The sequence below is a fragment of the Desmodus rotundus genome, chromosome 3 (assembly GCF_022682495.2).
Source record: "Desmodus rotundus isolate HL8 chromosome 3, HLdesRot8A.1, whole genome shotgun sequence".
Classification (NCBI taxonomy): domain Eukaryota; kingdom Metazoa; phylum Chordata; class Mammalia; order Chiroptera; family Phyllostomidae; genus Desmodus; species Desmodus rotundus.
In genome coordinates, this window is record NC_071389.1 from 176,012,883 (window position 1) to 176,040,633 (window position 27,751).

General features: G+C 39.3%; 1 protein-coding gene across 1 annotated transcript in view; it reads left to right on the forward strand.

Annotated features, from left to right (window-relative positions):
- Nucleotides 1–27,751, forward strand: part of GRIN2B (glutamate ionotropic receptor NMDA type subunit 2B) — a 400,196-nt gene that overhangs the window by 83,340 nt on the left and 289,105 nt on the right. The window lies entirely within an intron of this gene.

The window sequence follows — 27,751 nt, forward strand, 5'->3', positions numbered from 1 at the left end:
TTTGTATCTACCATCTATCTCGCTTGGTCCTTTAAGATTACCCAATACTACATTGTTGTTTTCCAGAAGGGGATTCCAAGGCCCAGAAAGATTAGTGTCTTGTCTGTAATCTTGTAGCCAGTTACTTGCAAGGGTCTAAGGTCTTCTGACTTAACGGGTGAGCCTATGAATCTTATCGACTGCACACAGAGTTACAATGCAGAAGGCTTCAGGAGACCTTTCCTGGGAAATGATAGGTAAGGAGATTAAAATTTTAATTTGTTCTCTTCTCAGATATTTAAGATATGGGGGTCTTTTAACTGTATTCTTAATTACACATTGGTGTATGTCTTCTCTGAGCTTGCTCATTTGTACCTTTTGGCTTTGCCAGGACACTGGGATTAGGGGTAGGGAGTCCTTTAATAATTTCCGCAGAAAGTCTCTAGCCGGCCTGAGGCTGTGATTGCCCTCAGTAGGAGAGACGCCAGTGAGGCTTATGTGAGAAGCTCTGAGGAGATACGCTCTGGTGGGGAAACACTTTTCAACACATCAGGCTTTTCCCTAGTTCTTGTTTGTTTCGCAGAGAGTTTGGGGGAGGAGGAGAGTCAGAGAAATAATGCCTATTTTTAGGGCAATTGAAAAGAACAAGGGAAGGAGAAATTTAAATGTTTGTAATATTTTAAATAAGTAACACCCTCATTATCATCATCATTATCATAAATAGTATCTGTTATGGGGGCAGATGTGCCAGACATTTTTGGGGTAGTTTGCATACATTACCTCATTTAAATCTCACATGAGTTCTACAAGGTGGGTATTATTATCTCCGTTTAAGAGATGAGAACACTTTGGCTCAGGAAGTTTTAAAAGCTTACTCAAGGTCATTTAGCTAGGCTAGCTCTGTTCAGAGTCCTTGTTAGATAGCGGAATATGTAGTATATAACTCAACTTGCACATAAAGCTCCCCTAAACACATCTTGTATTCTAGACTTTTTTTTTCCCCCACGGGCTTCATTTGTCCACAGAGCCATGAGACCACCATGTGAGTATAATAAGATAAGGGAATGGCTTTTTTAGTATGACTGATGGAAATCATTGCCATGTAGTTGTACAGAACATTCATTTTGGTATGTGTTTCAAATTTTACACACACCACTATGGCCGAAATGAGAGCTCTCTTAACTCCTCCATATTTTCATACCTTCGGGTTCTTGGCACGCCCTCCACGGCCAGTGTGATACCGCAGACTGTCTGAAGGACTGTCTCTGTTTCTTGGCTTTTCTGACTGGACACCTATCCTCTTCTGGATTCTATTCCAAATGTCTGACTTGATCTCTAGTTACAGTCCTCCATGGACTTGTCATAGCCAAGCTCATCCTGAACCATACTTCATCAGCTGTGTGCTGCTGATGTATTCCTGACTATTACTCATTTCCCTCGGCACGATCTCTGCTCTGAGTTTATTGCCAGTTAAAGGAGCCTTTGCATTGCTAGAGCCCTCTGTTACAGGCTTCTCGTCTCCTCTGAAATCCCACTACGATCCGCTGTTTGCCTACATTATTTTCGGTTGTGTTATCAATATAGAGTCTATATGTAGGAGATATTGGTACATGAAATTTGCCTAAATAGTGTAGATGAAATATAAAATATGCACCATAATATGCATAAACATATATTTAATAAAAGCCCATTGGATACAAAGGGAGTTTAGATGTCTTGGCAAAGTGGTTTAAGTCATAATTTAGTCAACCTCTGCTACATATATTAATACCCTGATTAACAGGCATAAAGATCTTAAGCCAAAAGACTCCTCCTTACAACCCAAAGTTAGAGGAACTGACAGAGCATAAAAAGATCTAAAGATCTACATTTTTCTGAAGCCCTCAGATATCAAGCTTTTCTTGTTATCTAGTCACCTGAAAACACTTTACACATGCTAATCACAGTCGCCAAGAATCAGAAAGCAGGGATAGTAAAATATTCATTATCTGCAGAGTTCAGTTTACATTATTAACCCACTTTTCTCTCATTTCTCAAGAACTTATATATAATTTTTGACCTTTCAAATTTGGAAAGAGCTATTTTGATCTTAGAACACCAACAATGCAAACACTGCTTTAGTCTCTACTTTCAGTTTATTCTGCTAATTTAGCGATTAGTGGCCACTCAGAACCAACCATTAAACACAAATCCAAGAGCTGAGCTACACACTTTCAACGGCTTTTGAAGTCCCTTCATTTTGCAGAACGGCTCAAGTCGAAGTGCTCATTTCCTGCATAGGGTTAAGAGTTGAGTGTTACTGCAACTTTATTTCAACTTTCCAGTTTCTTACAGCCATAGCACAGGGGTATAAACTTGGTGATATAAATTAGTGGAAAACCTCCAAACAGGTAGGGTGGCCATACTGGCTTTGCTACTGGCTGGCCAAGTGACCCTGCCCAAATTTTTTAGCCTTATAATTTCTTTGGGCTTCAGTTTCTTCATTGGGCATGAGAGATGCTTGAACTAAACCCAAAGGACCCTTAATATCTCTTATGGTCTTTATCATGTGTCCACATGATGTACACACGGTCCTGATACTTACACAGTACACACAATCCTTTATACGCACACAGACGAGGGTGCAGCCCTTTAAATAAACTTAATAACTCAGAATTAGATCATGACTTTCACTTTGCAGAAATGACTCTTTCCGAAATGATTCATTATGTGGTTGCTGTAAGTCAGAAGTAGGAAATGCGTGACTCTAGACAGATTTATGCCTTTAACTTAATTTTACTCAGTTAATGGGGTAGATATTTCATATGCTTGCAATTGTTAAATCACGATAGCCTTAAAAAAATTAAGTGGCAGTACCTAAAAGGGGACAGGAGGAGGCTGATACTCCATTAATCTGTTTCTCTGCTTTAGTTCAATTTCCTTTTTTTCTTTATCTTTTTCTATTAAATCACTGGTATAAATACTTGAAATATATGTAATATATGACTTTAATAATTTTTCTGATTATTAAAGTAACATGCTCATTGTGGAATGTTTGGGGAAAAATGGAAAAGTTGGCAGAAGGAAGGATAAAAAAATCACTCAAATTCTAACAAAGGAATTGCTGTTAACAATTTGGTATATTTCCTTTCAGCATTTTTTCCTGTTTTTATATACATGGAATCGTACTATTCTTTGTGTTGCTTTTTTATTGGACATCACAGCGTAAGAGTTTTTTAATGTTATTAAAATTATTGGTAAACATAATTTTTTAGGTTTTTTAGCATTCTGTCATACAGCTACAGCGTAATTTACTTAACCACCTTCTTACTGTCGTCCATTTAATTACTTTCAATTTTTCACTATTACAAATGATTCTGCAGTGAACATTTTGGTGTATAAAGCTTTTCTGTCCGTATTTTACATTGTTTCTTTAGGATAGATTCCCAGAAATTGAATTACAAGGTCAAAGGTGCGAATATTTTTAAGAAGGCTCTTGATCTATAATGCCAGATGACTTTTCCAAAATGTTTTTTTTAATCACTTTACGCTCCCTAGAGCAATATGTGAGAGTGTCTTTTTCTACCATAGTCTTGGCTATTCCTCTCTAAACAATAAATAAAGACTCTTTCTGATTTGATAGGTAAAAATTGTACTTTGCTGCAGTATTAATTTTTATTTCTACAATTAGTGGTAATATTCATGTTTTTTAATCATCTGTGGTTTCTCTTTTGTGAAATTTCTGCTCATATCTGCAGTATATTTTAAGCTTTTTGTTATGAACATAATTTTGTGTTATCAGTATATAAATTGGATGAATGCAAACCTTTTTATTCCTTTAAAAATGTCATATTAAGTTGCTTTTCTTTTTGTTCTTGGTTGATTTTTTTCTATTGGTTCTTAGTTTCTCAAATCATAGTTTTAAATAGCAAGCTGTCGTGATGTGCTTCTGAGTAGATGGCTTTCAAATATTTGTGGAACAAGCTTGTAGAATTGAGTTTTATGTGTAGCTTTCCAGGTACATATCTGTTAAATAAAGTGAGATATGCTGATGTATATCATTTCACAGATGTCCAGGTACCTCATGTGTGGAGTCTGAAACCTTCTTAAGTTTTTACAAGTTGGCATTCGTTAATAATGATTAAATAAAGAATTTAATGAATGTTTTTCATCTAATAATTTGATATTTTTTTCCTTTATTTTTATGGATTATTCAATTTGGAGGTCATATTGCTTTTTTAATTAACATCACGAGTTAAGGATTTTTCTATGTTACTAAAAACTGTTTTGGAAATATAATTTTTTAATGGTTTCTGCTCCCACCCTCCCACCATCTCCCACCATGAAGAATGTTTTCCACATCATTCTTCACCACCCTAAGAAAAACAGAACACATATTTCTTTGGTAGTTGGCCATATAATTAGAAATCAATGTATGTACAGGCGCCATGAATATTTTATTGATAACAGTGTTGAAATAGAGTGTGTTTGCTATTTTAAAATATGGCTGCTCCGAAGTAATTCAAAAGCTGTTTGAAACAATTTAATCAAATTTATTTGTACAAAAGCACTTAGATATGAGCCAAGTGCTAGTCATTGATCAATGTTGATCAGGTCATGTGAATATTGAACAAAGCCCAGAACCAACTGAATGATCCTCAAGGAATGGAGGTGGGGTGTTTTTGGTCAGGTCACAGTTCAACTCACTCATCCCTGATGACTGTTGCTCTGAGCTCTGAATCCACCGGTTCCCTGAAAGAGAATATTTTCAGGATGTCAGGTGAACCAGTTTGTATTAAGTTTTAGGATTCATTCTCTTAAACCTTGGCAATACTGTGTCTTTCTGGAGGGCTAACTAGATAATTTTCAGTCCTGTAGAGACTTCAAGAGAACTATGTGATTAATGGGGCCAACATTGGCCCTTGGGAGTCCTATTGGGAGCTCTGGGGCCCCACCATATTTTCATGTACTACAAGAGTGTTTTGGTGTTTAACCAAGAGAAGTGTCTCTGTCCAAGGTGGTGGTTTCTGCCTTGCCTTTATCACTTCTGCAGAAAATGCAGGAAAGAACAATTGTTGGAGAGTAGAGAGACCAGGAGGTATGACTTCATTCTGGTCTGGGCACTGTTTTGGCTCACAGTGCCTGGGAATCTTGGGATCTCACCGGCCCCCTGGATCACTTAGAGAGTTTCATTTATTGTATTCCTAACATAGGAGGGATACTTTAGCCCATGTGATATTTCATTATGAGAACTGGAAATAGTTTTAAAAATAATATTCTTTAGTCCTGGCTGGCATGGCTCAGTGGACTGAGTGCTGCCCTGTGAACAACAGGGTCACTAATTCAATTCCCAGTCAGGACACATGCCTGGGTTGTGGACCAGGTCCCCACAGGGGGTGCCTGAGAGGCAACCACACATTGATGTTTCTCTCCCTCTCTTTCTCCCTCTCTTCCCCTCTATAAAAAATAAATTAAATTAAAAGATAAATAAAATAATATTCTTTAAAAGGAGACTAGGACTAGAGAACCATGAGGATATTTTATTGAATTTGACATATAAGAATAAGTACAAATTAGAACCAGACCATTGGGAGGTGGGACTTCTGATTCCTTTCTTCCCCTGTGTTATTACAGCCCTGAATAAAAACTTTTTCTTACAGTTAATTTAAGCACCTCACCTTGGTTCTTTGGGACAGTTGTGTTTTAGCCTATGAAGTTTCAATTCAGTTCATTTAACAGTTATTTGTACATGAGCCGCCAGGATGGTTTCTTTGGGTTTGAATGTGGCCTCTATCGTTTTTAACGGAAAGATCTTAGGCAAATATGACTGTCATGTGAGGAACCAGTGATGTGGCCATGTTGAGTACTGGGCATGGTACCTGGTGTAAAATAAGTGCTAAGAGAATATTAGTTATTATTATTATTATTATTATTAGATTGTATACTTTGAAAGGACAAGACTTATCTTACCTTTATATTTTTGATAAGAGTGCCTTGTACATGGTAGGCCAATAATTGTTGGATTTGATCAGTAGCTTGTCTTGGGTCCGAGCACATCTTTCCCTTGTAGTTTGATGGTTATGGTGATAGCGGTGGTGGCTCTGGAGACATGTGTAAGGTACATGTAATTTACTACTCTGAGGCTAAATAGGGGATTCAGTTCTTTAGGAGCCAGTCTGATACCTTTTACCAGAATCATTGTAAATTTTACTTTAAAAAGCTTTGTAAACTGCATTTTTTCCTTTAGAAAGGTTGCATGGGTGCATCTGTACGGTAACTGAGAATATTTAAATTTTGAATTACTAGGGAGACTGTCGGATTCCATGAGGTTAAGGATAAAATTCCAAATTGGCAGTGAAATGGTATGACCCTCATTGCATTTGTAGCTCACCTATTGAAAGCCACTAAATAATGTTTTGGAATGACCATTATAGGTTTAAATGTATTTCAATGGAGCCTGTAATTTTCTTAGGGCTTTGAAGCTCTGTGAAGTTGCAAGCTAGTCAGGATTTTGAAAGGAGGAAGAGGAGAGCATTGATGCAGGGGAATGCAAGGAAGATGCTCTTTCTTCTTGAATAGGAATCACAGTCCCATTAAAAGAAAAATGCTAGAGTCTTGGCAAAACCCCACAAATTTGCATAGTATTCACGTTCATTTGCATATTGAGTTCAAGGGGCTGTATCTTCAAGTATGTAAAATAAATTGTGTAATCTGCTGCAATTGTGTTCCAATTCAGTCTCCTGGGCATTGCACAAATGAAATACATAACATGTTTAAAAATCACATTCCAGAAGATGAAAGATGTCAATCAGCTAAAGGAGGCTGCACATTAGTAATACTGATAGAGAGCAGAGAGTGGTTTGGCTGGAGTACAAGACTGGGAAAGCCACTGCCCTCAAATTCCTCACCTACCAAGGAAGCCTGCTCAGATGGGTCCTGGACCCATGAGTTTGCTGCTTCAGAGACCATGGTGCCCAGGGTACTGCCTCTCTCCCATAATGGAAAGTCTGCATGGTACCCAAGAAGTAATGTGGGGGAAACATAATCCCGTCATATCTACAAGCCTTCCTACAGCGCCCCCTCTCAATAAACGTACAAGGCCTGTCCAAAAGGTATCCAGCCATGTAATATGAAAAGTAGAGATATTTATTGAAGAAGATACAGGAAACATTGTACATAGGGCAGTGACACCTCAGTTGTCTTCAAAGTAGACACCTTGGGACCTCACACATTTCTCCCAGCTGCAACACAATGTTCCTTCTGCTGTGGTAGCAGAAGCCGTAGAACAAATTTTGCCATGACACATTTCATGCCAAGATCCTGCATCAAAATCTTGGACACAGTAGTTTTTAGAATCCCCGGATCATCTTCTAGTTCTCTCACTGTCAGTCATCAATCTTTGCTGATTGCAGCCCATACATATTCAACATTCTCAGGTGTTCTGCTTGTTGCAGGCCTTCAGAACATGGATCCCTTTCAACAGATTCCTGACCATCTTTGAAGTGTTTGTGCCACACTTGTATTTGCATTGCGCTAATTGCATCATCCCTGAAAGCCTTCTGAATCATCTGAATAGTTTCTGCAGAGGAATGTTTAAGCTTAATACAAAATTTGATACAGATTCATTGCTCTACTCTCTCAGTCATTTTGAATGTGATAGCCACACAGTATACAGGCTCACTTAACAGCATCTAACGCCCCCAATGACCAGTACAATTAAGTCGTCATTGTTCACACATGCGCATTCCAATCCACGCTCCTCAGCTGCCAGGTTACATCGATGTTGCACAAACGGTTCTCATTATATTAACAATGGCTGGACTTTCTCCAGACAGGCATCCTACACTGTAGGTAAAACACAAAACACTCTCGTGTTTGCTATGTAAATGTTACTTTATGACAAGTGCCCTGGCTTCTTTTCCAACCAGATCGGTGCCCCTCGGCTTCACTTACGTAGACATTCCGGTGCTGCCTGATCAGATGCAGTGGTGGTGGTGGCACCAAGCAGCCAGTCAGCAACAGACAGTCAGACTTTAATACCCAGTTTAGGCTCAGCGGTTTACAAACCCTCCAGTACGGCCTGCAGCAGCTGTAGAGTGATGTGTGGGAGGTGCAGAGTGCACAAGTCCCTGAAGTCCTTTCCTTTCTCGAAGTGACTGGTGGTGGACAAACTTAACAGGATGTTACAACCAAAAGGGTCTGACAGAAGAGACAGATGGGGCAAGAGGAAGTTACTGAAGGAAACAATGGTGCTTTGGTGACAAGGAGTGGCAAAATATCCAGGAACGAAGGACATCCATTCTTACTAGTGTTGAGACAATCTCCTGAATGTTTCAAGTCCATAGCCTATGAAGATGTGACTTCAATATGGCATGGGATGTTGGCGGTAGGCATCGGGTAAAATGGGGGATGAAGATGGTGAGGGAGATCAGGCAAAGTAGGACCGATCCAACAGTGGAAATAGCTTCAAAAAGAGATGGGATGGAAGATACACCAAATCATAGGATCCACAGAGGCACAAGGAACTCAGGTCTGGATCCATCTTTAATGAGAACTTGGAGAGCCTTGTATTCTCTCGGAAGCAAGAAACTGGCAAGCGTCAAGCAGAGGGGCAGGGATCTGGTTGATGGGCTGGAGTTTCAGGCAAGCTTCTAGCTGTAGTAGGGGATTGTAGGTCAGGGAGGCGAGGTAGGCCAGCCATCTGGTCAGCATCAGCCCAGCAGAGGCTGCTGGTGGGCAGCAGGGTCTCAGTTCCTCCCAGGCAGTGGTGACAGAGTTAGGGTAGGAACCATCTCAGTCCCCATGAAATGGAGAGTCCCAGACTATTGCCTTCATCAGACTTCGCTTAGAAGCGTAGGAAGGATGAAGTCTGCTGATCAACAAGGCTAAGGAATGAAGGTGACTGATAGCTTTGTTTCCCTGATAGTGCATCTCTGTGCCTGTTACTACTGGGTATTTTAGCTTCCCAGGCTCATATGGTGAGACATACACTTCTTTTTTTTGTCAGTTGAGTGGAAGCTAGGTGTATGCCCAGTTCACTAGGTGCCCAAATCCATCATTGGTGCCATTCCATTAGCTCTAGGAGGTTGAGAACAAAAACAATTTGGAAAAATATGGGTTTGGCATGGTCTTCGGAACAGAAATACTTCACTGCTATTCACATTCTGACTTCACATTCTAGCCTCCCTCTTCATTTTCAGGTAAGTCACTTAACCTGTTGCTCTTGGTTTGTCCATTTATAAAATGGGTGTTTATTTAATACATACATACTTTCCAGAGGTTTTATGAAAATTCATTAGGTATAGTTTATAAAGTAGTTGGCAGATGAAGCACTAAATTTTAAGTTGGGTACTTACACTATGCTTATCTAATATTTCCTTAGCAGGCTCAAATATCGATGGTTTTTTATGTACTTTTCTTTGCTAGAGATGTTATATGGATTCATTTTGGGTTGAACACAACTGTTTCTTTGTCTTCTTTTATACTTATTTCACGTAGTTGCTCTTCTTCTCTCATTTCTCTGCCTTCTTTTCAGTGCCAATTCAGCTTGTTTTATTGTTTGCTCAACTGACTTGGAATTGGGACAGTGGAGTCAGCTTGCTTATAAAAGTGAATGCAGGTGGACTGTGAACCTTATCAGTCCAAGGCTAAGCCCGCAGAAACTCAGAGGGTCATTGTCACCATACACTTGAGGACATGACATGATTTCTGTCACATTTCAGAGGGAAGGTGCTGTATAAATAAGATACCTAGCCACAAAGCAGGCTTCAGAAGTAAATTCCTAAGAGCTATTGGCCCAGAGAAACATTCATTGGCCTTCTCCCCTTTTCGAGTCTGCTCCAATGAAATAAAATACATGAGATCTACAAACTCCCAGTCTTCATTACTCACTTTGCATAATTATTACTTGTCCTAGATGAGTGGGTAAGTGTAAGTAAGACTGAAATAAATCCCCAAAGTGTTCTGAAAGCAGGTTGCATTGACTAAGAATTCAATTATTCTTTTAGGAGTTTGATTTTTTAATTTAATTTTTTTCTGCTTTCATTCATGACATCTTTTTAAAAATAATTTTTCCCCCTCACCTGAGGACATTTTTTCGTTGCTTGTAGAGACAGGAAGGGAGTGAGGGGAGGGGGGAGAGAGAGAGACAGAGAGAGAGAGAGGGAAAAAGGGAAAGGAAAAGCAACATCGATGTGAGAGGGAAACATCCATCAGTTGCCTCCCATACATACCTCAAGCAGGGATCAAACCTGCAACCTAGCTGTGTGCCCTGACCAAGAATCGAACCCTCAGTCTTTCGGTGCGTGAGAAGATTCTCCAACCAACTGAGCCACCCAGCCAGGGCAATGTTACCTGTTTTTAAAAAAGTTTTTACAAAGTGACATATTCAAATTTGTAAAATCTGTTTTCTATTTGTTTTTGTTTCTTCAGTGTCACTGAAAGATTTTTCAAAAGGATTTCAGCTTATTTTTGTAATAATTTTTCCAGTTTGAAATTTAATTTGCTTTCCTATGCTGGCTGCTCCCTATTTGAGTGGCTGTATAGGGTTGACATTAAGAGCATAAATACTAGAGATATCTGCCTAAGTTTGTATCTCAGCTCCTCCATTTAGAAGTAGTGTAACTTTGGGTCAGTTACTTAACTCTTCTATATCTCAGTTAATTCACGTGTTAAATGGGATTAATAATAGCATCTGCCTCATCAGGTTGGGTAAAGATCAAATGAATGACCACATATAAAGCACTTGGAGCATGCATATTACACAGGAAGTACTATATAGGTGTTAAGGAATGAGGATTTCTTCTGTATACCTCTATTATGGTACTGTCATGCACTAAATTATTTGGTTGAGAAACACTGAAGCTGGCCTGGGTTGGAGGAGGTTAATTATAGGGCAAGGATTATGGCCTCAAGAGGAACCTGGATGGGGTTGAGAGATAATACTGGACAGCCTGCAAGAACCAAGGCAGCCACACATCTTGTCTCCTTTCTCTACTGGTTGTAGGAATTCTGACATCTTGTCTCTGCTTCTCTGTCTTTGCCAATCTTCTGTTTCTTTTTGCCACCTGGCCCTTCCTGCTTGCTTAGCAGCACCCCTCAGCTCAAAATCACTCACCCCAAATCATAGCCTTAAGCCTGCAAGTCTATGCCACCTTGCAAGTCCATTGCCCACAGATAACTTACTTAGCTTCTCTGCATTTAAATTCCAGTTTTCCTAATTGGTTAGGCACCCAGCCCTGGTTCAGTGAGCAGAGTGGAGTGAGGTGGCGCTGTGGGGACGGTGATACATTGTGTGCTTCTCCCGAGGCAGCTTCTGTATGAATTTCTCTGTGGCTTTTCAAAGCCATGAGATGAACTGATGAGCTGAACTGACTCTGGAAAGTTCTACATGAAAAATGAAAATAAAACTACCACTTAGGGGAAGTAGAGATATATAAGATATAAAAATGTAATGCTGTTAAGTCATAACTTACTGTTTTGGTCAGATCATACAGTTCATTAGGCTTTGTTAAAGTAGAAGTCTTTTAGCTCTTAAGTCAGAATATATAAGCTAAGCCAATTATTCACATGGAAATAAAAAATTAAATTTAAAATCTAATAAAATTGAACCTGTGTAAAAAGAGTCCTGCATGAGATGAACTGATCTATTCTATTCCCTTAAAACAGACTAGTCATGACCGTAGTTCGGAAACACCATTCTGAGACATGTGTACTGGTGGATCGGGCTGGGGGCAACCGGCTTCTCCGCACTCCTCCAGTCAGGGCTTCTCTGTCTTTGGTGCACAATAGCATCCCTTGGGCATTTGTGAAAAACACAGATTCCCAGATTTTATCTCCAGAGACTCTGCATCACCTGACCTGGGTCAGGCCTGGGTATCCACAGATTTTGCCAAGTGATCAGGTGTTTCTCGGGCAAGTTGCTTGCAGATCATATTTGGAGAAGCACTGCAGTAAATATGTGTCCTCTCACCAACTGTACACCTTTCCCTTCTTCGTCCCCCTCTGTGCATGAATTGTCTGTTTGATGATCAACTGTATTCCAAAAGTCAGTTTCGGGGACTCTTGTTTAAAACTTAAGGATATCACCTCTTTTAGGAAGGTTGGTAGATTTCTAAGCCAACATATATAAAAGCCTAGTGAAGCGTCCCTTCAGATTTTGTTATCAGTACTTCTCACACGCCGTAGCTGGCAGCAGTGGTGAGTGAGGTTGGGCTCAGGGGGTGGATCATAGGCAAGGGGCAGCGATGGCAGCCCCCAGCAAGGTAGAAGAGAATTTATGTGGAGAGTAAAGTGGACATTGAAGGAAGGAGAGTGAAAATTCTCACAGTAATGGAGAGAAAAAAACTAGTTTGGGGGAATTTCTAACCACACCCAGGTAGATAGGAAGATCTTCAATATGTGTTTTTGTGCTTTCAATTTAGAGAGAGATTTCATCTTCATTTAGTTGACACCTAAATCAGTTTTTTGGCTCTGACTAATCTATTTCCATGGGGAAGGGATTGATTACAAAGGAGTAGAGGGTACTTTTAGGGCGATGGAAACATTCTATATCTTGACGATGGTGATGCTTGTATACTGTATACATTTGTAAAAACTAATAGAAATGTATAGTTAAAGGGGTGAATATTAATGTATGTAAATTACACCTCAGTAAACTAGACCTAAGAAACAGAATTTTGTTATTAATTAAAATTTACATACTGATGTATGCATGAATGAGTACTTTGTCAGTTCGATTTAATAATAACAAATCTCTACCGATGTGGATCCTGGCCCACAGGATCCGTGTGTTATGGCAGCAATGGACAAATTCACATGGACTCCTGAGTACTATGGAGAAAAAGTGACAGCATGGCCACTCTCTCAAGGGGAGAGAGCTCCGACCCTTCCCTTGACAGGCTTTTATTGCTCTTCTGGGCACATTACATTGAGGATGGTCCACATTTACTATGCACAAGTTCGCTTTGGGTGGTTACCTTTTACAGAAAACAAAGGAGAGGGTGTTGCTAATTACATCAAAAAGGAAGGATATTTACAAATGTAAAGGGAAAAGTGGTTGAACCGGTTACACTTGCCCTTGGAAGGTTTAGCATGGATTTTAGGAAGTTACTTTAAAGATATGCAGTAAACGTTTGCTGCCTCAATTCAGGGTGGGGGAGTTTTAGCAAAAGCAAGTCTCGAAGTGGCGTAGGTACAATGCAGGCCTGATTCGCCACGGGAGAACCTGTCCATGGGCGTGGGTCCTGTGTGCTGGACCTCACTTTCCCACTGGCCTTTACGAGTGGGAGCTGGGCCCACACCACGCAGAACCGTCTCCTATACTCCACATTTACTTAGTACCTTTCAATTTATAAGCTACATTCATACCTATTTCCTCATGTTAGTCTCATAAGCCTGTGAAGTAGGCAATCTTGTTCACATTTCAAAGAGAAGATACTTCTTTGAGGTTTAGAGAGGCTAAGTGATGTGCTTAAGGTCACATAAATCTTTTTGAAATCCAGGACTCTTTCCACTGTTAATGCCTTTAAAAATAGATTACATTTGCCAATTTTGAAAAAAAAAGTTGTTTTTCTTTATGGCCAACTTGGGTGCTCTTTATTCCCCTCAATTAGCTAGGAATTACTGCTTTGGTTCAGACCAACTCCAGGGAGCTTCTGGGTACTTCATTCAGTCCCCTCCCCTCTTACACACCCTCTGCCAGAGCGCTTCCATGTTGTCCAAAGTGTAGGTCTCCTGGGAGAACGCTCTTGACAAGCCCAGAATCACCTAGGACACCCATTGTGTCCTCTTCTTGGCAAATGGTATACACACTGTAGTTTGTGTCGTGTGTAAGTAGTTGAGCTCTCTATAATTTTTCATCTAACTGTCGGAGAGATTTGTGTAAGAAAGAGCTTGCGGACTCTGGATGAGAAGACAAACGGAAATTTGGAGAACTGGTGTGAAAATCGATGAGCGCAAGCCTGGTAGAAGAATGAGTGATTTTCAGGGCATGAGATTAATTAGGTGCAGGGTAAGGGCTTAGCATCTCCTTTCATCAAACTCTGTGGAGCTCAGAGTGGATCAGTCATGTTTCTGTCAAACTACGTCACTACATCTCTATGTAGATTCTTAAGGGAAGAGGAGACTAGGAAATAAGATGTCGGGTTTTAAAGAAAGAAAAATGTAGTTGGATGCAGGAGAAGATAATTCTGATGAGGGATATTTTGATGTGGAATGAGAGAAGAAGCCCAAGAAAGATGGTTGTATGAAAACATTAGGACTCTGCATCAGCTGATGCAGAGAGAATTTGGTACTAGAATAGAGAAAGTAACAGGCTTGACTTAGACATGGATATAAATTAGACAAAGGGAAATGACAAGGGCACGTGAAGAACTTCGAAAACGTTCAGACATGTTAACCTTGAAGTGATGCCAGACAACTAAACAGATGTATAAAAGTGTAAATCTAGGCCTTTCTTTAAAGGTTAGGAATGAATAAGATTTGAGTCACTAGCTCTGTTGGGGGGGGGGAAGTGTAGGAATCATGGTTAAATGTTGGGCAGAAATGAAGCCCTGTGAAGAGACAGGATGAGGAAGGAAAACAAGTGGGCTGGAGAAGGTGAGAGAATAGACAAAAAGACCCCCAGAAACCATCAGGTGCAAGAAGACCAGGGAAATGCAGAGAGCTTAAATGCTGAGAGAGCTGGTGAAATGGGGAAGAAGCAGGTGATAAATCTTGTCAAGCACAGCCGGGGGAAATTAGAACAACGGAAAAAGGAAGGCAACTGGAGCTGTTCATGAACATATTGTTAGTGACTTGTGTCAAAATAGTTTTAGTAAAATGGAATGGATGAAGGTATGAATTCACTCAAACAGAATGCTAGAAGAGGAAATTTTAAGGAAAGGAGAAGAAGACAGATTTAAGAAGCAAGGTGAAGAATGGAATGAAGAGGATGGAGTAGGAGAGGCAAAATCAATGAAAACGAGATATTTTTCCTCTCGCTTTAGTACACACACACATTCCTGTACACAACTGGACTCACATAAACCCTTATAGATATTTACCAGCCAAAACGAGGCAAGAAAGAAAAAGGCTGCCTAAGGATGAAGGATTTCAATGAATTTATTGGGGTTACATTAGTTGATAAAATGGTACAGGTTTCAAGTGTGTAATTCTATCATATATCATCTGTATACTGTATTGTGTGTTCACCTGCCAAAGTCTAGTCTCCAATCCAGAGAACAGACTGACAGCTCTCAGAGGGGATGGGCTTTGAATGAGCAAGGGAAAGTAATAAAGAGGAAGAGCTGAGGGAGTAGACTTAGAGATGCGAGGAGAAATGGACGTCTTGTTTCAGGCAGCAGTTTGGGGTCGTCGTATTTAGGTTCATATTACCGCAGGGAACTGTTCATGTTGAGAAGAGAACTCTTCCCATGAATACTGTTTCAATCAAAAGCACTTCAGTGAATGGTATTTCATAAGCACTTTGGTTCCTTAATCATTACAAAATTGGGGTCTTAACTTCTCAACAGTGGTGGCTATTGAGAGGCAGAGAAGGAATTTCCCTGATGTAATAAGCTCAGTCTAGTTGATTCCCCAAACAGGTTTTGAAGGCAGCGGCAGTTTCATTCACCTTGGAAGTTGAAAATAAACGGGTTGTAGTGATCAGGGACCAGTTCCTTCCCCTCCTGTTCTCCCATGGTTTCTCGTCACTGCTCTAGCTAAGTGCCTTAGCTGAGCTCCAAACTCCTCTGCAAGCCTTTTCGGCTTTATCTCACAACTGCTCTTTCCATGCCACTCTGCTTACCATTTTTGATAAGCTTTGTGCCTCACTGCTTTCCCACCTCAGTGCTGTCACTTCTGTGCTTTTGCTCAAGCCAGTTTCTTCATCGTGGATACCGTTGCCCTCACTATTTAAGCTCAGAGCAGTTTCTCGCTGATCATCTTCATACTCCTTGAGCACCTTCATGCCATCTGATGGTCCAGTGCTGGGGCAAGTGCGTTTCATCTCCGTGCTGGAGTGGACAGTCCTGTGGACAGATGTCAAGTCTTGACTCCTGCAAACACTTCGCTGTGATTTGCATGACGGGCTCTCAATAAGGATTTGGACTTTTGAGAGGAAAGGGATAGGAACTGGTGTGAGGTTGTAACTCAAGTGTTTTGCTTTCAGAATCTATTTTTTTCAAGTTCTATTAAGATACAGTTGACATATAGCACTGTATGTGTTTAAGGTGTAAGCATAATGACTTGACTTACACATATTGGAAAATGATTACCACATAGTTCAGTTAACATCGATCATCTCATATGTCAAAATCTAATTAAAATGGGAAAGTTGCAGATCCCCTGAGTGTGCACCCCTGCATCTGCATGTGCAGATCTCTGCCCGTGGATTCTGGCATGACCTGTGGCTGAGTCGACTCAGGGAAGAGCTTCATCCGGCCTCAGCAGGGCGTGGAAAAGGAGGTGCAGGCTGTGCCAGCTGTTCCTACCCTGCTATTTCTATGGTGACGTGAACATGGCGATTTGGGACCACTGTACCTGCTCTTCTAACAGTGTAAACTTGCTGGATTCAGAGAAAGAGCAGTCACTTGCTTTTTAAAAACAATATAAAATGTGAAGGGTGGCCAAATTGCAACTATATTATTATCATTACAGCAAGGGATTCACAAATATTTTTTCATTCTTTTTCACTATTTAATTTTTCCCACATTAGGAAAAAAAATACAAACTTAAGTGACATAAGTTAAGTATTTATTTGTTTAAAATTTGGCTTATAATTTGACAGTGAAAATTCATTCTAAAACTTTATGTTTTTCCTGAAACAGGTTCTGGTCATATCAAAGAAAGAAAAGAAATAACGGCTCATTATCAGTTTGTTTCTTTAGCGCTGTAAAGACTTAATGAACACATTTTCCTTCATAAAAATGCCATGCCTTCTCTGGATTGTGCTTTGTAGCCATTCTGATAGTTGCTTGGTGTATTTTTCTGATTCCCAATCCTTTTACATTCCTCACTTTTAAGGCTTTTCTCTTGAAATATTCTACAGATGTTTATTCATTCTTTGCAGAGTTCCAGGCTCCCGAAGAGCATTACTGCTTATAATGCTGCTAACTAGGATCTAAGGATAAGCATGAAGCATGATCAGGAGAGGCAGGCCGGTGGTGGTAGCATTCAGGTCCTGCTTCTGCTGTTGAAACCTGAGAGGCCGCTAGGCATTATTGTGGAATGCAGGAGGAATCTGCATCACTTATGATCAGAGTAAGAAACAGATGGCTCCCTCAATTTGAAGAGGGCTTAGAGAAAAGACCACCAAGTTGTGGGCAATGCACAGAAACCACAAGAAGAGGTACAGTGTCCTGGAGCTACAAGCAACTTGGTGGAGCTGCCACCACCTGCAGCAACAAAGGAGGAAAGTGGGAACAAATTTTGGAATGTGTAGGGGGAGCTTTATGGAAGCCATGACCTTTGGTCAAGTGATACATCTAACCCAGAGTGAACCCAAAGGGAAGAAGCACAGAGGTCCCTAGTCTTAGCCTTCTTGTTCCCTCTGGGCTCCTTCTATGCTCTTTATTAGTCAAACCCAACGGAAGGCCAGAGGACTAGAAGTCCATTGATGTGCTCCAAACAGGTCGGCCTCCCAGGGTTCAGAGTAGAGAGGCAATCTTGAGTGGGGAATGGAAGACAAGGATTCACAGAATTTTGAAGTTGGAAGAGACTTCGAGAGCAGCCAGTTCATTTCTCTTATTTTACAGCAAAGAAACTGAGCCACAGAGAGGCTGAGTAATTCTAAGTCCTGTGGCTTGTCAGTGGCAGGATTGTAATAGGGCCTGAGGTTTCCTGGCCCCCAATTCTGTCCCTGGTACTACAACATTCTTCTTATATAGTAATTTGAGAGGATGGGGGATAGAGGAGCAAGGACAAGTTAAATTAGAGAGGTTTCGACTTATGATTAATTCTCTGAGTAGGTGTTCAGACCCACATGTGATATTAGAGGGGTTTAAGCAAGTTCAGAATTCAGGTATGGTTGGCTGTGTGACTAACAGATATGCACACTGATGCCAATAATAAAGATGGCATTTTATATTAAGCAATGTATGACTGCGTCTAGAGTTGGCTTGATAACCAGGCAGCTCAAATGGTGTGGCTTTTGTTCCCTATGGATTCTGGCCTTGCTACTGTGCTCTCTTTGAGGTCTTCTTTGGCATCAGAATCTTGTTTTAGACCCAGGCTCTGCTTGAAGGCTGAATCATGTCTGGGTGTCATGCTTCATCAGCAGAACCATCTTAGAACTCAGAGAGCAAGGGAAAGAGGGCTAATTTGTACACAGACATATATCACTTGTATAGGAACTGATTTATACACACATGTATAGGTACAAATAAACAATCAGATAGATCAGCAATTATCAGCTAACAACATTGACTTAGGGATGATCCTTACACCATACCAATAAGCTGGAATGGTATTGGCGTTTATGGTATTTCCCTTCATGTTATAACCCTTGGGAATGCAGGACCTAAAACAATGCCTTCAATTATGTGTCAACAAATATAGAGAAAGGCAACTCATTATTGGTATTCTTTGGTACTTATTCATTGGTTCATTCATTAATGTCATCAACAAATGTTCATTGAGCACCTACCATATGCCAGACACTCTGCGAACTCCTGGAGATAGATAAGGAAAACAGATGTAATCCTTGCTTTCACTTCATCAGAGCTTGTGAGAAAAGCTATCTTACTGGCCAAAGTAGTGAGGATGGGTTCTCCTTTCCTATATTCCATGCAGGGAGAATCACTATTGGTGAGTGAAGATATGGATTTCAAAGGTAATAAGTGACTATTTCGATGTCGTTGAAGTTGTCCTTTTACTTTGCACAAAATTTGGCAGCTATTTGGTGGCTGCTGGTGAAGGGGGAAAGTGGGGAGTAGATGCTGGCTGGCTTTATGATTTAAAATCTACCTCACTAATTGTTTATGTTGAAAATCAGGTTGTTATACAGAGACTAACTTTTTTAAAATAACCTATTTCTAAGGTCAGTAGAAATTGTACCAAAGTTAGAGAGGGAGGTGGGAGGTAAGGAGTCTGACTCATCTAAGTAATTCGAGGCAAGAGAAGCTCCTTATCTGTCTCTGAACAGAGTGTATTCACATCCAATGAATAAATATCAGGTACCTGCTATGTGCTAGATGCTTTCAAGTAAACTTTTTAATATTCACAACAATTCTGTGCGGTGAGGATAATAATCTCCATTTTCTAGTGAAGAAGATGGCGTCAGGGTAATTTAGGTTACTGCCTCCCCTCCTCTCAAGCGAAGCAAGTGTTAAAGCCAAGTTTCAATTCTAGACCTTTTAACTTCTAGGTTCTTTTCTTCTTCACTGTATCATAATACCCTTCTAATTAATATTTTATTATTTTTGCAATTTCAGCCTATTGTTTTCATTACAGTTCCTGCTCATCTGTTAGCATTTAGCTTGTTACTCTTCTGATCTCCTAGACAGGATTAGGTGGCCTCCTGTGGAGCACTGGGCATACTCTATAATAACTCACCACATCGTACTGTGATTTGCTGTTTATCAGTCTGCCTTGGCCTCTAGGCTAAAGGCTCCTTGTAGATTGGATTCCATTCCGTGTTGGATCCCATCTCCTAGCACATTCCCTGGCACACGGAAAACATTCAATAAACATGTATCAAATGAGTCAATCCAAATGAGTCAATCTTCACAGTAATCCTGTGAAAGCAGTTATATAATCTTTTACAAATGAGGAGCCTGAGGATCAGAGAAGTAAAGGATCTGATCCAAGATCACGCAGCAAGTTAAGAATAAATGTAAAACCTGTGTTCTCAACTTGTAAGCTTTGCTCTTTCCGCCAAACACAGCATGATTGTTATTGCAGGGTCTGCAGAAGAGGTTTTGTTGAGGGTTACAGTGACTAGGAGTATACTTAGGCAGTAGAGCAGATCATCCTGGGGGGATACCCCAATTTTAAATCTATTTTAGGGCAGCTCAGAACATCAGTGTTTTCTGGGTAGGTCTGGTGGTCCCTGTCTCGTACCTGGCTCACTGTTGCCCTCCCAATATCTTCCTTTGACCTCCTCCCAGGTTTTCCTGCTGCCCTGTTCCTGTGCTTCTCTTTTTATCATCCACCACCCATTTTCACTGCTCATTCCCCCTTAATAGTCAGTGACAAGCCAATAATTTTTGTTAACACTTTAAAATGCTGTTTTGCTGTTAAACCAATACATGCAATTGCCCTAATCTGCTGCCAAATGGTAATAATAATCAGAAGCTGGTTTCAAAAGGTTTGGATTTCAGCAGGGCTGCCCACAATGTCCTTTGAGGCATATAAATTAATTATAATTAAGAACTGTGTGCAGATGTTAGAAGAGAAACTTTGAGCAATTCTGGTGTTTGTTCTTGCAGAATATTAAAGAAAAAAATATGAGTGGCTGTTGCTGGTGAGAGTACAGATAATCACCTATGTTTGTATCACACATTTCTATTAAAATGTACACAAATGAAGTGATTCATAATCATTTATTAGTTGTCTGTACATCCCCTGTGTCAAGAACTTGGTTGATTGTAGAAGTGATACTTCTGCTTTGCGCAGTAGTAGGAAAGAACAGCTCCAATAGAAAAGCCTGCATTTAGCCGCTGAAAGTGTTCTAGAACAAGGAAGGAGTTCAGGTCTGCCTGGACCCAATATGAACAAGAAGGCTCTTTTTTTAAATTTAATTTTTATTGTATTTTTTTCCATTACCATTTAGTCCCCTTATAACCCCCCTTCCTCTAGCAATCACTACACTGTTGTCCATGAGTCCATTTTCCTTTTTGCTCCATTTTTCCATCCCCCGAACTTTATCCCCCCACCCAACTACCTGTCATCTGCTCCCCATCTATGAGTCTGTCTCTCTTTTGCTTGTTAGTTCAGTCTATTCAATATATTCCACATATGAATGAAATCATATGGTATTTGTCTTTCTCTGACTGGCTTATTTCACTTAGCATAATGTTCTCCAGGTCCATCCATACTATTGTAAAGGGTAAAATTTTCTTTTTTTACAGCTGAGTAGTATCCCATTGTGTAAATGTCCCATAGTTGTTTTATCCCTCATCTACTGATGGACACTTGGGTTGCTTCCATATCTTGTCAATTGTAAGTAACACTGCAGTGAACATAGGGGCACTTATATTCTTTCAAATTAGTATTTTGGGTTCCTTCAAGTATATTCTCCGAAGTGGGATCGCTGGGTTGAAAGGCAGATGTATTTTTAATTTTTTGAGGTATCTCCATACTGCTTTCCAAAGTGGCTGCAGCAGTCTGTATTCCCACCAACAGTGCAGAAGTGTTCCCCTTTCTCCACATCCTCACCAGCACTTGCTATTTGTTGATTTATTGATGATTGCCATTCTGACAGGTGTGAGATGATATCTGACTGTGGTTTTAGTTTGCATTTCTCTGATGATTAGTGGCATTGAGCATCTTTTCATATGTCTATTGGCCATCTATGTGTGTCTTCTTTGGAGAATGTCTATTCAGGTCTTTGGGCCATTTTTAATTGGGTTGTTGTTTTTTTGGTATTGAGTTTTATAAGTTCTTTATAAATTTTGGATATAAACCCCTTGTCAGATGTATCTCAGTGAATATGTTCTCCCATTCTGGGGGTTGTCTTTTAATTTTGTTGATGATTTCCTTTGCTGTGCAAAAACGTTTTAGTTCGATGTAGTCCCATTTGTTTTATTTTTTTGTTTCCCTTGCCTAGGGAAATATATCTGATAAAATATTGCTATGAGTAATGTCCGAGATTTTGCTGCCTATGTTTTCTAATGCAGTTTTTATGGGTTTGGGTCTAACATTTAAGTCTTTGACCCATTTTGAATTTATTCTGTGTGGTGTAAGAAGATGGTCTAATTTTATTTTTCTGCAGGTGTCTGTCCAATTTTACTAACACCATTTATTGAATAAACTATCTTTAGCCCATTGTATGTGCTTGCTTCCTCTGTCAAATATTAATTGACTGTAAAGGTGTGGGTTTATTTCTGGGCTCGCGATTCTGTTCCATCATCTATATGCCTGTTTTTACTCCAGTACCAGGCTGTTTTGATTGCTATGGCCTTATAGTATAGTTTGATATTAGGTAGTATGATTCTTCCAACTTTGATGTTCTTTCTCTGGATTATTGTTACTGTATGGGGCCTTTTGTGGTTCCATATAAATTTTTGAAATATTTGTTCTAGTTCTGTGAAATACGTCATTAGAATCTTGGTAGGAATTGCTTTGAATCTAAAGGTTGCTTTGGGTAGTAATGACATTTTAATGATGTTAATACTTCCTATCCATGAACACAATATATGCTTCCACTTATTTCTATCTTCTATTTCTTTCTTCAGTGTCTTGTAATTTTCCAAGTACAGGTCTTTTCCATTCTCAGTTAGGTTTATTCCTAGGTATTTTATTTTATTTTTGTAGCAATTGTGAATGGGATTTTCTTAATTTCCCTTTTTGTTAGTTTGTTATTGACATATAAAAATTCAGCTGATTGCTGGATAATAATTTTGTATTCTGCTACTTTGCCTAATTGATTTTTCAGCTCTAGTAGCTTCCTGTGGAATCTTTAGGGTTTTCTGTGTATGGAATCATGTCATCTGCAGATAATGACAGTTTTACTTCTTCCTTCCCAATTCGAATGCCTTTTATTTCTTCTTCTTGTCTAATTGCTCTGGCTAGGACTTCCAGTACTGTGTTGAAAAAGAGAGATGAAAGTGGACATCCCTGTCTTGTTCCTGATCTTAAGGAGAATGCTTGTAGTTTCCCATTGAATATGATGCTGGCAGTGGATTTGTCATATGTGGCCTTTATTCTGTTTAAGTATGTTCCTTCGAATCCCACTTCACTGAGAGTTTTTGTCATAAATGGGTGCTGGACTTTATCAAATGTTTTTTCTGCATTTATTGATATGATCATGGTTTTTATCCTTCATTTTATCTATGTGGAGAATCACATTTATTGATTTGCGAATGTACCAACCTTGCATTTCCAGAATATATCTCATTTGATCATGGTGTATGATATTTTTGATGCATTGTTGTGTTTGGTTTGCTGATATTTTGTGGAGAATTTTTGCACCTATATTCATCAGGGATATTGGCCAATGATTTTCTTTTTTTGCAATGTCTTTATCTGGTTTTGGAATTAGGTAATGCTGGCCTCATAAAATGAGTTTGGGAGCCTTTCTTACTCTTAAATTTTATGAAATAGTTTGAGAAGGAGAAGTGTTAGTTCTTCTCAGCATGTTTGGTAAAATTCACCTGTGAAGCCATCCAGTCCAGGGCTTTTGTTTGTTGGGAGTTTTTTGATCACTGCTTCAATTTTACTAGGTGTAATCTGTCTATTCAGATTCTCTGATTCTTCCTGATTTAGTTTAGAAAGACTGTATGTTTTTAGGAATTTATCCATTTAGTCCAGTTGTCCAGGTTGTTGACATATACTTGTTCATAATATTGTCTTCCACTTTGTATTTCTTTGGTGTCAATTGTTATTTATCCTCTTTAAATTCTGATTTTATTTATTTGGGTCCTTTTTCTGTCTTGATGAAGGTTAAAGGTTTGTCAGTCTTGTTTATCTTTTCAAAAAAACAGCTCTTGGATTCATTGATCTTTTTTATCTTTTTTTTTAAACTTTATTTCATTTATTTCTGTTCTGATCTTAATTATCTCCTTCTTCCTACTCACATTGGGCTTTGTTTGTTGTTTCTCAAATTCCTTTATGTGTGAAGTTAGATTGTTTATTTGAGCTTATTCTTGTTTTTTTGGTTTTTTGGTTTTTTTGAGATAGGCCTGTAATGCTATGAATTTCCCTCTTAGGATTGCTTTACCAGTGTCTCACAGATTTTAGATTATTGTGTCTGCATTTTCATTTGTTTCAAGGTAGCTTTTGATTTCTTCCTTGATCTTGTAGTTGACCCATTCATTGTTTAATAACATGTTATTGAGCTTGCATGTCTTTGCATGTTTTTCATCTTGTGATTGATTTCTAGTTTCATAACATTGAGATCAGAGAAGATGCTTGATATGATTTCAATCTTAAATTTACTGAGACTTGTTTTGTATCTTAACATGTGGTCTGTCCTAGAAAATATTCCATGTGCATTTGAAAAGTATGTATATTCTACTGCTTTGGGGTGAAATGCTCTGAAAATATCAATTAAATCCATTTGATCTACTGTGTCATTTAAGGCCACTGTCTCCTTTTTGATTTTCTGTCTGAAAGATCTATCCATTGAAGTCAATGGGGTGTTAAAATCCCTGACTATGACTGTGTTTCTGTTGATTTCTCCCTTTATGTTCATCAAAACTTGCTTCACATATTTAGGTGTTCCTATGTCGGGTGTGTAAATGTTTACTAGGGTTATATCCTCTTGTTGGATTGTTCCCTTTAACATTATGTAGTGTCCTTTGCCTGTTACTCTAGCCTTGGTTTTAAAGTCTATTTTGTCAGATATAACTACTGCTACTTCAGTTCTTTTTCCTTTCCATTTGCATGAAATATCTTTTTCTACCCCTTTACTTTTAGTCTGTCTATATCTTTCTATTTGAAATGGGTCTCTTGGAGACAGCATTTATAGGGGTCTTTTTTTCTTTTCCATTCAGCTACGCTATGTCTCTTAGTTGGACCATTTAAGCTATTTACATTTAAGATGATTATTGATAGATATATATTTAGTGCCATTTTATTCTTAGACTATTTTCCTCTTTTTTTTTTCTTTCTCTTTTCCTTCTCCTTCTTCTTAAAGCAAGCCCTTTACATTTGTTGCAGTATTGGTTTGGTGTTAACAAACTCCTTTAACTTTTTCTTGTCTGGGAAGTTCCTTGTTTCTCCTTCAATTTTAAATGATAGCCTTGCTGGGTAAACTAGCCTGGGTTATAGGTCTTTGCTTTCATCACCTTGAATATTTCACACTACTACCTTCTGGCCTGAAATGTTCCTGTTGGGAAATCAGATGACAGTCTAATTGGTACTCTCTTGTAGGTAACTACCTGCTTTTCTCTTGCAGCTTTTAGGATTCTCTCCTTGTCTTTAAACCTTATCAATTAATTATGATGTGTCTCAGTGTAGGCCTTTTTGGGTTCAACTTGTTTGGGACTTTCTGAGACTCCTGGACTTGTGCATCTTTTTCCTTCATCAGGCTAGGGAAGCTTTTGGTCATTATTTCTTCAAATAGGTTCTGGATCCTTTGCTTGCTTTCTTCTCCTTCTGGTATTCCCATGATGCAGATGTTGTTATGTTTCATGTTGTCCAAAATGTTTTTTAAACTCTCCTCAGTTTTTTAAAATTCTTTTTTCTTTTTGCTGCTCTGCCTGGATGTTTTCTTCTACCTTGTCTTCCAAATCACTGATTCAGTCCTCTGCTTCATCTAACCTACTGTTTGTTCCTTCCAATGTATTATTTATTTCAGATATTGCATTCTTTACTTCTGACTGCCCCTTTTCTATGGTTTCAATGTCTTTTTTCATGCTGTTGAGTATCTGTAGAATTTTATTCTAAACTCTCTATCTGATAAATTGCTTGCCTCCATTTCATCTAGTTTTTTTTTCTGGAGAATTCTCTTGTTCTTTCATTGGGGATCTGTTTCTTTGTCTTCTTATTTTGGCTGCTTTGTATATAGCCTTAAGCTGTAATCAGCAGCCAGCCTTAAGCACCACAGAGTGGGTGGGGGCCACTGCTTCCCCTTAGGCTGATGCCACTTGGAGAGCAGTGCTCTGCTTGAGAAAGATGGCTTCTGCAGTATGGGGAATGACTCAGCATAGGGATTCTGGCAGCTGTTCCTTCAGTTCTCTACCTATAGCCACCAACCCCAGACTTTCCTCAAGCATCTGTAGCCCACTCTGCCCTCCCTCTGCTAGAGCCCAGGGTAAGTGTTTACAAATGAAATTTTGTGGGTTGGCCTTTTAAGAGGCTCTCCAGCCATCTATCCCTTGCAAACAGAAACCCTGCTGTTTTTCACAGCTGGATGTTATCTGGGTTCTTTTCTGACTCTGGTGCTGTAGGCTGGGGAGCCTAGCTTGGGGTTTACGCCCCACGGTTCTCAGAGGGAACCCCCTAGCCACTGAAATATCCCTCTGGAACTTCAGCTCCACCTATGGGAGCTCAGTCAGACCTCTTATGCCTCTTCCGCATTCCCTACCAGTCTCGTAGACGTGAAGTTGTTTCTTCAGTCTGTCCTTAGTTGTAAGGTTTATCTCCAGCTAGTGTTCAGTTGGTTATTCAGGATGATCTCTATACAATTTAGTTGTAATTCCAGATTGGTCCTGGGAGGAGGTTAGTGTAGCTTCAACTTATCCCTCCACCATCTTGAATCTCTGAAAAAGAGGGCCCTTATTTCAGGAGAAAAAATTTCTTTGCCAAGGAATTCAATGCCCCATTGGCCTTGGTAACAATGAGGCCAGCTTCCAACAGGGGTCTAAGGGACCCTTGTCTCTGAAAGGTCATCCTACTGTGAGGAGGACTTGATGATCAAGGATTTGGATAATTTTTACCTGGATCTTCTCCCTCTCTCCCATCTATCCTGTTTTTCTCTGATCAAACACTTTCTCGTAAGTGTGTTAACTAAGACTCTATTTTCTTTGCTTTTCTCCTTACATTATTTGTTGTGGCTGTGATATGTTGAAATGCATTTGCAGTTGGCTGGGGCATTTAGATAAGTAAATGCCCCAACAGGATCAAGGAGCACTGTTTATTGCCATGTCAGACACTACTTTAAAAATGGATTCAGCATGTTTGTAAGATGTCCAGGTAGACTTTTCTTTCCTCACTGGTTTTATAGGTACACAGTCTCAGCACCTGCCTCCACTTCCCAGACTGCCAGGGTTTCTTACTTTGTTCCTTTCTGAAGAAAGGGCAGAGGCAAGGGAGCTCAGAACTCTAAAAGAGTAATGGATGATAGTAATAGTGTGAGAAGGAGGAGAATAACAATGCAAAGAGAAATTTTAGGTTCTAAGTCAACTGAAATCAAAGGTTGGTGCCTTTTATATGTTATTTTCACAGACTTAGATGATGTTTAACAGACCCTCAATGCATTTGGAGGATTGAAATTGTGTTTCCAAAAAAGCTGCATACGTAGATGGCATTGCATTTCATTTGCCAGAGGTAGATACTGGTCTTATATATCAAGATGACATTAGATAGTAAATGTTTACATCTGTAATACTCACACTCCTAGTTCAGATGGTTGGTAAACACATTTGTTACCTAAGTGAAGCATTTTGACTCAAAAGTACCTCTTTGGTTCAACATTTGTCCCGTGCCTATACATTTTAATTTAGAAAGTATAACGTCAAACCAAAAATTGACGTGGAACTTAAAATTTAAAAAAATATGTTAATTAAAAAATGTATTTTGGATCTGCTCTGCAGAATTGAGTTCATCATCCTTCTTAGTTCATGGCATACTTTCATTATTGGTTCATATAAGGACGTCTTGTTTGTTTATTTAGTTCTTTGCATACCTTTATTCTTCTGTATGCATTTTAGGATAAGTGAATAAAATTCTTTGTAAATTCCCACTGTTATTTTCATAGCTATTGCCTTGAAGTTACTGGTGAATATAGGGAGAATTAGAATTCTAAAATACTATGTTGTTATATCTGTTAAATGTGGTATATGATTACATTGTTCAGGTCTTTCTTTCAGAGCCTTTAATAGAGTTTCACATTTTCTCTGTTACAAGTCTTGTGCATTCTTCAAGTTAATTGTGAAATAATTTATAGTTGCTTTTGCTATTATGACTATTATATTTTTAGTTAATTAAA